This window comes from Balaenoptera borealis, assembly GCF_965194805.1.
Source record: "Balaenoptera borealis genome assembly, chromosome: 20".
NCBI lineage: Eukaryota > Metazoa > Chordata > Mammalia > Artiodactyla > Balaenopteridae > Balaenoptera > Balaenoptera borealis.
The window spans coordinates 19057137-19066360 of record NC_138879.1 but is presented as its reverse complement, the minus strand read 5'-3'; the positions used below and the strand labels follow the sequence as shown (position 1 = coordinate 19066360).

The 9224-nt window shown below is 48.4% G+C and overlaps 1 pseudogene across 2 annotated transcripts; it reads left to right on the top strand.

Annotated features, from left to right (window-relative positions):
* The first annotated feature begins 250 nt into the window (after nt 1–250).
* On the top strand, nt 251–7235 carry LOC309618958 (large ribosomal subunit protein uL22 pseudogene; annotated as a pseudogene). Of its 2 annotated transcripts, none has more exons than XR_014249844.1 (3): nt 251–388; nt 3858–4077; nt 5329–6260. The product of XR_014249844.1 is annotated as a large ribosomal subunit protein uL22 pseudogene (transcript). The 2 variants fall into 2 exon arrangements; XR_014249843.1 differs by lacking the exon at nt 5329–6260 and adding an exon at nt 6287–7235 and having other exon boundaries at nt 257–388.
* Nucleotides 7236–9224: the final 1989 nt, after the last annotated feature.

Genomic DNA, 9224 nt, shown 5'->3' with positions numbered 1-9224 from the left:
AGGGGGTGGGAGGGATGGGTCCGCCCAAAGCCCTCCTACTCCGGGAGGGGGTCTGTCGCCTCCCCCGGGGGTCTCCGGGCTCGGGGTCCCCCTCCCCCACAGTCACCCCCGGCGCCTCAGCGTTTCCCTTTAAAAAAAACGGAGTCGCTCGGAGCCGCCACAGCCGCAGCCGCCGCCGACCGGAGGGCGCATGCGCCGGGAGGGAAGCGGGCGGGAGCGAACCGGGAGCTGAGAGGAGGGAGGCGGGCCGCGCTATTGTGAAAGGGGCCGCCGCCGCCTCTAGGAGGGCGGGCAAGGGGCCGCGGGGGCCCCGGGCGCGGGGGGCCGGCGAGGGGAGGCCGGGGATGAGGGGCGAGGACCGAGAAGCCCGAGGAGCGGCGGGGTGAAGGTGGGCTGCCGGAGGAGGGGCGAGCCGGGGGAGGGTCAGGAGGAGTGAAGAAAGGGCTGGGGCCATGACGGGTAGAAGGCGAATGCGGAGGCTCCTCGGGAGAGAGGAGCGTGAGAGAATGGAGTTGAAAGGAAGGAAGGGGTCTTCGGGAGGCTGAGGCGCCCTCCGTGGAAGTGTACCGAGCGGTCCACGTACCCTGCCTGCGCTGGACTACCCCTTCCCCGGGCACCTTGGCAACCGGCCTGGCCCTCGCCGGAGGGGCCCAGCGGCCCCGCACGCCTCCTGGACCAGTCAGGATGCAGGCTCCTGTTTGAGCCTACGGGTGTTTCCTGGGCATAGAATCCTAACCCTCCACCCCCAGCACTCCCCAGCAGCCCCACACTGGTATGGGAGAGAATGCAGTTCTTTGTCTCTAAGGGATCCAGGCCAGAAACGGAGGGGACCTCTGGTTCCCCGAGGGAGGAAAATCCATGATGTCTGCTGCCTAGGGAGTTGTTGCCACCACCTCCCTGGAATGAAGTATTGCCTACTACCGACAGTTCTTTCCCAACGGCCATCTCCCCAGCCTTCTTAAGTCGCTTCTAGCATCTTCTGGGGGTTCATGAAGGATTGAGGCAAAGGAAGTCTCGGAAGGGACCTTTACCTTTACCGGGAATAGGAATACGTTAGGGTATTCTCCTATGCTGAGCACTTTGTCCTCTCTCTTCAGTGTTCATTTTGTGTGTCTGTCTGTCTTAACTTACAGGCAACTTTAGCTAACAAGTCCTCACAGAATTTCTCCTGGAAAAACTTTTAAATAGTTTTAATTGATTGTTTTTCTTTTGTGTTGAGGTGGGATTTTTTTTTTCCAGTCTGTGTGGAGATGGAGATGACTAACATTCTTTGGCCTAATGTGAAAACCTCCCCAAAACACAGAGCACTGGAAATTTTAAATAAATGGGTGCGAATATGCTAAGAAGCCAAGGGAGCCCCAGCCCTCTTCTGCCAGACTGTATGGCCTCAGATCTGCAAGGGGAGTACTGGAGTTAGGGATACCAGCGAAGGAGGTGTGTGGCAGGAGGCATATAGAATAGTGGTGATCTTTTTCAGTGTCGAGACTTTCAATACCATCTCTACACTGGCAACTCCTAAATTTATATCTTCTGGGATCATCCCCTCACTCCAAAATCATATATTCAGCTGCCTAGGAGACATATCCACTTGGATGTGTAACAGGCATTTCAAACGTACCTCTAAAATCACACTCCTGAATTTCCCTCACCCAAATCCTGCTTCTTCTACAGCCTTTCTCTCTTTCTCTCTCACTCCACATCCAATCAGTCTTCAATCCCATTGCCCTTCAATATATATATATCCAAAATCACACACCTTTGCAACATCTCCACAACTTGCACCTTGAGTCATAATCTGTGCCATAATCGTATCTCACTTTTTTATTGCAGTAACCTTGTAATTAGTCCCTCAGTTTCAAGCTTTACTTTCCCCCACTTAAGTCTGTTCTCAACACAGCAGCCATAGTGATTCTGATAAGATATGAGGCAGAACATGTTCTTTCTCTGCTCAGAACCCTCTCATGACTTCCCATCTTACTTGGAGTAAAAGCAAAATCGTCATTGTGGCTTGTTGGATCTGGCCCCCGGGACTGCTCTCTGACTTTGGCTCCTACTACTCTCCCCCTTACTCACTCCCCTCCTGCCACACTTGCCTCTTTGCTGTCCTTCAAACACACCCAACATGTGTCTGCTCAGGTCCTTTCACTTGCTGTTCCCTCCACCTGGGTCACTCTTTCTTCAGATAGTCACGTACCTTCCTCTCTCATTTCCTTCAGCTCTTTACTAAATATCATCTTTTCATCATGCCTTCTTCTCTGGCTACCCTGTGTAAACGCACAACCTCTTCCAAATACCCTCCCTTGCCTTTCCTGCTTTATATTTTTCATATACTTATTACCATCTAAGATGTAATTGACCTTGTTTATTGTCCTCTCACACTAGAATGTGAGCTTTGTGTTTTGTTCACTGCTGTATCCTTAGCCCCTAGAACGATACCTGGCACAGAGTAGGCAGTTAATAAATATTCACTGAATGAGTAAATGAGCTGTTTATATTAAGAGAAAGCATGTACCCTTGACCTTTAGCTTGGTTGAGAATGACAGTCTTATAACATTAATAGAGTGTAAAAATTAGTGAAACCTAGGGGAAAATAAAGTTGTCTAGAAGCACAGAGAAGATAGAACATACTCTCTGGAGGGAATTGAGGAAGTGACAACTGAAGTGGGTCTTAAAGTTTGAGGCCATAGGAGGACATTTCAGACAGAGGTGAGAACATTGCCTAGGCATGGGATAAAAGGATGTGTTGGAGTAAATAGGAGAAGTTGGCTGGACTTTAGCTTGGATACTGGGAAGTACAGGGGATAAAGCAAGCAAGGTGTGTTGAGACCAGATTGTTAAGGTCTGAAGGCCCAGTTAAGAAATGGATACAGTCGACCCTCCATATGCGCAGGTTCCACATCTGCAGATTCAACCAACTGCAAATTGAAAATATTCAGGAAGGGACTTCCCTGGTGGCGCAGTGGTTAAGAATCCGCCTGCCAATGCAGGGGACACAGGTTCGAACCCTGGTCCGGGAAGATCCCACACGCCACGGAGCAACGAAGCCCACGAGCCACAACTACTGAGCCCGCGTGCCACAACTACTGAAGCCCGTGCACCTAGAGCCCATGCTCTGCCACAAGAGAAGCCACCGCAATGAGAAGACTGCGCACCGCAACAAAGAGTAGCCCCCGCTCGCCGCAACTAGAGAAAGCCTGCGTGCAGCAACGAAGACCCAACGCAGCCAAAAATAAATAAATTAATTAATTTAATTTAAAAAGCTGACCATTAAAAAAAAAAGAAAATAGTCAGGAAAAAAAATTCTAGAAAGTTCCAAGAAGGAAAACTTGAATTTGCCGCAAGCCCGACAATGATTTACATAGCATTTACATTGTGTTAGTTACTATAAGTAAACTAGAGATGATTTAGAGGATGTGCGTCAGCTATATGCAAATATACGCCATTTTATGTAAGGGACTTGAGCATTTGAGGACTTTGGTATCCTGAGCAGGGTCTTGGAACCAATCCCCCTCGGATACTGAGGGACAACTAATTTATCAGCCAAGGTGAAACATCGAAGGATTTCCACCAAAGTGTGGAATGATCAGATTTGTGTTTTTGAAAGCTAACTTCAGTATATCTTTGCACCGAAGGCAGGAGGCCAGCTTGCAGGCTGTTAGTCCAGGTGAGAGATGATGAATGGTTAATCTAAGGCTTGAGAGTGTAGTTATCACATTATTAGTAATTTGCAGAATTTCTTGATCGACAGAAAGTGTGAGGAGGGGGTGAGGGAGAAGGAGGACTTTGTGGTCAAGATTTCTAAGGTCAGGCAGATGGCAATTCCATGAACAAATTGCATATGTTTTCTTCCTCACTAGACAAAGTGTGGTCCTGGACTGGCATCACCAGCATCAGCTGGGAACTTGTTAGAAATGCACATTCTCAGGCCCCGCTCTAGACCTAATGAATCAGAAACTCTGCAGTGGGACTCAAGCAGTCTGTGTTTTAACAAGCCCTCCAGATGATTCTGATGCACCTCAAATTTGAAAAACACTGCTCTGGAGTCTATACCAGGACCTATTCTTCAAGAGCCACATAGTAAGTATTTTAGGCTTTGACAGCCGTGGAGTCTCTTGCATTATTCAACTCTGCCACCGTAGCACAAAAGACAATGTGTAAATGAATGAGTGGTGGCTGATGATGAGTGGTTAATCTAAGGTACCAGTGGTACGGGGATTTAGAGGGAATGACAGGTGGCAGACTCATTGTTTGAAAGCAAAGGCTCTGGGGTGAGGCTGCAACCAGCGATCACATTCCCACCATTTTATAAAATTTTATTTAGGAACACTGAAGTTTAAATTTCATATGTTCTCATGTTTCATGAAATATTATTTTAGATTTTCAACTATTTAAAAATACTTAGTGGGACTTCCCTGGCGGTCCAATGGTTAAGACTCCGCGCTTCCAATGCAGGGGGGAAGGATTCAATCCCTGGTCAGGGAACTGAGATCCCTCATGCCTCTGGGCGTGGCCAAAAATAAATAAATAAATAAAAAACAACACACACACACACACACACACACACAAACTTAGCTTAGCTTAATAGAGAAATGCAAATCAAAACTACAATGAGGTACCACCTCACACCAGTCAGAATGGCCATCATTTTTCTTTTTTTTTTTTTGGCTGCATTGGGTCTTCATTGCTGGGTCTTCGTTGCTGCACGCGGGCTTTCTCTAGTTGCTGAGAGCGGGGGCTACTCTTCGTTGCGGCGCGCAGGCTTCTCATTGTGGTGGCTTCTCTTGTTGCAGAGCTCGGGCTCTAGGCGCGCGGGCTTCAGTAGTTGTGTCACGCAGGCTCAGTAGCTTAGCTCACGGGCTTAGTTGCTCCGCAGTATGTGGGATCTTCCCGAACCAGGGCTCGAACCCGTGTCCCCTGCATTGGCAGGCGGATTCTCAACCACTGCGCCACCAGGGAAGTCCAAGAATGGCCATCATTTAAAAGTCTACAAATAAATGCACCCATGTAAATTAATGCAGGGTGGCTTAATACTGTCATTTACTCAGAGATCACATACTTCCTATTTTGTGTATGTTAAAATGTACTTTCGTGAAATGATAGTGATAGTACACAGCAATCGGTGGTGGGTAGTTTTTTAATGTCCTTACTTGGCAAAATAAAAAGCTTACATCAGTCCCCCACAATTTTTTTTCCTGAAAACTTTACAGTTCTGAAATCCAAAGTCTAGGATTTCACTGCTCCAGGCTAAGTAAACATGCTTTTCTCCCCCAAAGCGAAAAGGCTGGAATTTTTGATTTGAGGTCTGATCTTCTTGATCTCAATTCACAGGATGAGGTGGATAGACCACCAGAAAACTGAAACCTGGGAAGAGAAGCTCTCTAAAAAGGGAAGAGAATTCTTGCTTCCAAACCATTAGGTTCTAAACTGTGATAATCCCTGAACTAGGACATATCTAAGGACGTGAGATATCAAAGAGTAAAGGACAAGAGGGAGAAAGTGGACCTACTGGCTGAGAAGGAGCCTTAGGAAAACCATAGGACCCATAAATCAAGTCCCTAATCAAATCTCTATTTCATCCCTAATGGGATAATGACCATTCCCATTTGCCCTCTGGCTAAGTGTATGGATGTAGTTGAAGCCAACACTTTCACCATTCCTCTAAGACTTTTTGGAATGACAGAATTCTGTTTCTATGACCTACATTCTTTGAAGGGAATGCCTATAGTGTGGAAAGAGCATGTAGCAAGCCCTTTTAACAGTCTGGGTCTTGGTTTCCCCAGACCAAAAAGAAAATTGAAATAGATCATCTTTAAGACCGTATGAAGCTGTGTTTTCCTATTAAGAGTGGGGCCGAACTAGGTATAGTAAAAAGAGACTTGTTTTGGCTTCTTCCCGGAGACAGAGTACTCATCTGGGAGGCTTCCTGAGGCTCTTGGAAAGGTAAATAAAGACGGGTTGCGTGGCTGGCATTAACCCAGCTCCACATGGCACCAAAATGAGACCACGGGTGGAGAGGCCACCTTTCCCTTTTTTGGGAGGATGTGGGATGGGGAACCAGCATGGAGCCACAAAGGTTTCCGGCTCTGAAGCCCTGCCCCGGCTCAGAGCTTTCTGGCAAAAACCCTGTTCTGCGTTCCAGGCCTCCGCGAGCAGGATGCTCATGTGCCGCTCCCCTTCTCCCCTCCGCGGGGGCCTCTCCGCAGGACACACCCTCCCTGCTGCCTTTCTTTCTTTTTTTTTTAATAAAATCACAACTCAAATTCGGCTATTTTTCTCGTTTTGCCAGCCCCGCCAAAACTTTCAGCGAGTTCCGCCCACTCCACGTGGACCTCCCTTCCCTGGCCCAGCAACCTCTGCGAGGACCCCACCCCCAACACGTGACCAATTGTTATATTTCCTTCTTGGGGTCCTTTTTCGCTGGCACCAACTAACGACTGAACAAAAGTGCCCCCTTCAGGGTGAATGTGGAGCCGCAGCCTGGGGAGGAGAGGAAAGTTGACTGAGGACTGGAGTACAATAGGGGAACGTGACTGCCTCTGCTTAAAATGATTTCAAAACCGTAACTCCCTGGTTAATAACTTTAAGGATAATACAATTAAAAGATGAGGCAGCTTTTGCGGTAAGCGGCCTGAGGTGACCTCTAAAAATGGTTCGCTATTTACTTGACCCAGAAAACCCCACAAAATCATGCAAGTCAAGAGGTTCAAATCTTCGTGTTCACTTTAAGAACACTCGTGAAACTGCCCAGGCCATTAAGGGTATGCATATCCGAAAAGCCACCAAGTATCTGAAGGATGTCACTTTAAAGAAGCAATGTGTGCCATTCCGTCCTTACAATGGTGGAGTTGGTAGGTGTGCCCAGGCCAAACAGTGGGGCTGGACGCGGGGTCGGTGGCCCAAAAAGAGTGCTGAATTTTTACTGCACATGCTCAAAAATGCAGAGAGTAATGCTGAACTTAAGGGCTTAGATGTAGATTCCCTGGTCATTGAGCATATCCAGGTGAACAAAGCCCCCAAGATGCGGCGCAGGACTTACAGAGCTCATGGTCGGATCAACCCATACATGAGCTCTCCCTGCCACATTGAGATGATCCTTACTGAAGAAGAACAGATTGCTCCTAAACCAGAAGAGGAGGTTGCCCAGAAGAAAAAGATATCCCAGAAGAAATTGAAAAAACAAAAACTTATGGCCCGGGAATAAATGCTGCAAAAAATAAATGCAAATAAAAGTAAAAGCAGAGTGTTGGTTGTCTTAATTAGTAAATCTATTTCAAGCGTCATCACAAAATGGATCAAATGAGTTTTCATAAACATGCTGTTTTGCAAAAAAAAAAAAAAAAAAAAAAGATGAGGCAAATTCAAGAGGAAGGATATCATTTAAAAAAACTGCTTTGGGGGCTTCCCTTGTGGCTCAGTGGTTAAGAATCCACCTGCCAATGCAGGGGACACGGGTTCGAGCCTTGATCCAGGAAGATCCCACATGCCGCAGAGCAACTAAGCCTGTGCGCCACAACCACTGAGCCTGCGTGCCACAACTACTGAAGCCCGTGTGCCTAGAGCCCGTGCTCTGCAAAAAGAGAAGCCACCACGGTGAGAAGCCCGTGCACTGCAACAAAGAGTAACCCCCGCTCACCCCAACTAGAGAAAGCCCCCGCGCAGCAATGAAGACCCAACACACCCAAAAATAAATAAATTATTTAATTTAATTTAATTAATTAGAAAAAAAAGAAAACTGCTTTGGAGGTGGAGTTGGGTAGAGTTTTAACCCCTAGCTGCAAAGTTGGTTGCCTCTACTCCATTTCCCCTAGAGTTCTTCATGATGCTGGCAGAGCTCTCTGAGATCCCCGAATACCACCTGAGTTCTTTAATTACGGGCGGGATAATGGGAACGTGGCCTCTCCTAGGGTGAGCGTTCTGCTTCTTGCCTCCTCCATCACCTCCCCTTCCCCAACGACACTGGAAACAGTTCTTCCTCTCTGGACTCAGTTTCCTCAAGCTACAAATTACTTCTAGAATGGAGAATACTCCTCTCTCAACGTCGGGAACATTTGTCCTGGATGGGAAGAGCCCTGGGAGATCAATGGTGGAGGAAGGGGGAGAGGGCAGGACAGCAAAAATTAGTCCAGTGGGAAGGCTTGATGCAGAGCAAGGGGACTAAAGAGGAAAAGCTAGAAAATAGGTTAAGTGAAGCTAAACAGAGGAACTGTTTTCCTTGGGAAAAATTCTGACCGGGGCTTTGTCCATTTTCCGCCCCACTCCTTTTCCCCACATGAGATGTGGTGTTGAGAGATTGGGTAGGGAACTGGGGTGACAGAAGTTACGTAGTTGGAGGCTGACTAGGAGAAAGGGTTGTACATCAGGTAGTGATCAGAGAAGGAAGGGTAGGGAAGGGTAAATTTAAAATCAGAATAGTTGGGTGCCATTTGCCCCTCCAAAGTCACAGAGGTCATGAATAGTAGATAGCCCAAGAAGTACAAATCTTGGGGCACAAACAAGGGGACTTGCATTGTAGCCAAGAAGCACACTACCCAGGGGCATGTTAAAGAGAGATGTGTCAAAGGGAATGGGAGGAGTCCTAAGGTACCTATTTTCAAGGGAAACAGCTCCAAAGCAATCAAGCTAGACCGTTAAGGACTAGGGACACTTGCTCTCCTATAACTCAGCATCTGTCAGCGCTCCCATTACCAGGTGCTATTTCCAGAGTCCTGGGTCTAGTGGAGGAAAAGGGAGGGGCCTTGGTGGAGAGACAGAGGGAGACCCGATGGGCTCCTCCCCCAGCCCAGCTGCAGTTCTAGATTCTCGCCACTCGGGGGCTCCCGAGCTCAACCACAGTCCCAGAGTTGGAAGGGGACGGGGACGGGGACGGGGGCGGGGGATGGGGGCGGGGAGAGAGAGAGCCTCCAGAGGACAGTTTGGGACGTCAGTGGTGACCCTGAGCAGAGAGGTGACTTAGGGGTCATTTGCTCTGAAGCTGCAGACCCTTCGCATGGCCGTTGGGAAGACATCCAGCCTCAGCCCTTCTCTCGTGGGACTGGGACTAGTTCCCCACCTCTTACCCTCCGAGGTCATTTCCTCCCCTGCGCGTTTCCTTCCCCTCCCCCATCCTTGTGGTAGGAACACCACCACCATCCCCCACAGCCCGTCAGAGTCCTGAGGAATGCTCTCACCCTGGCTGGGTGCCAAGCTCTGGACTTCCTGGGCTTTGGGGTGGGGCTTGGCCAAGG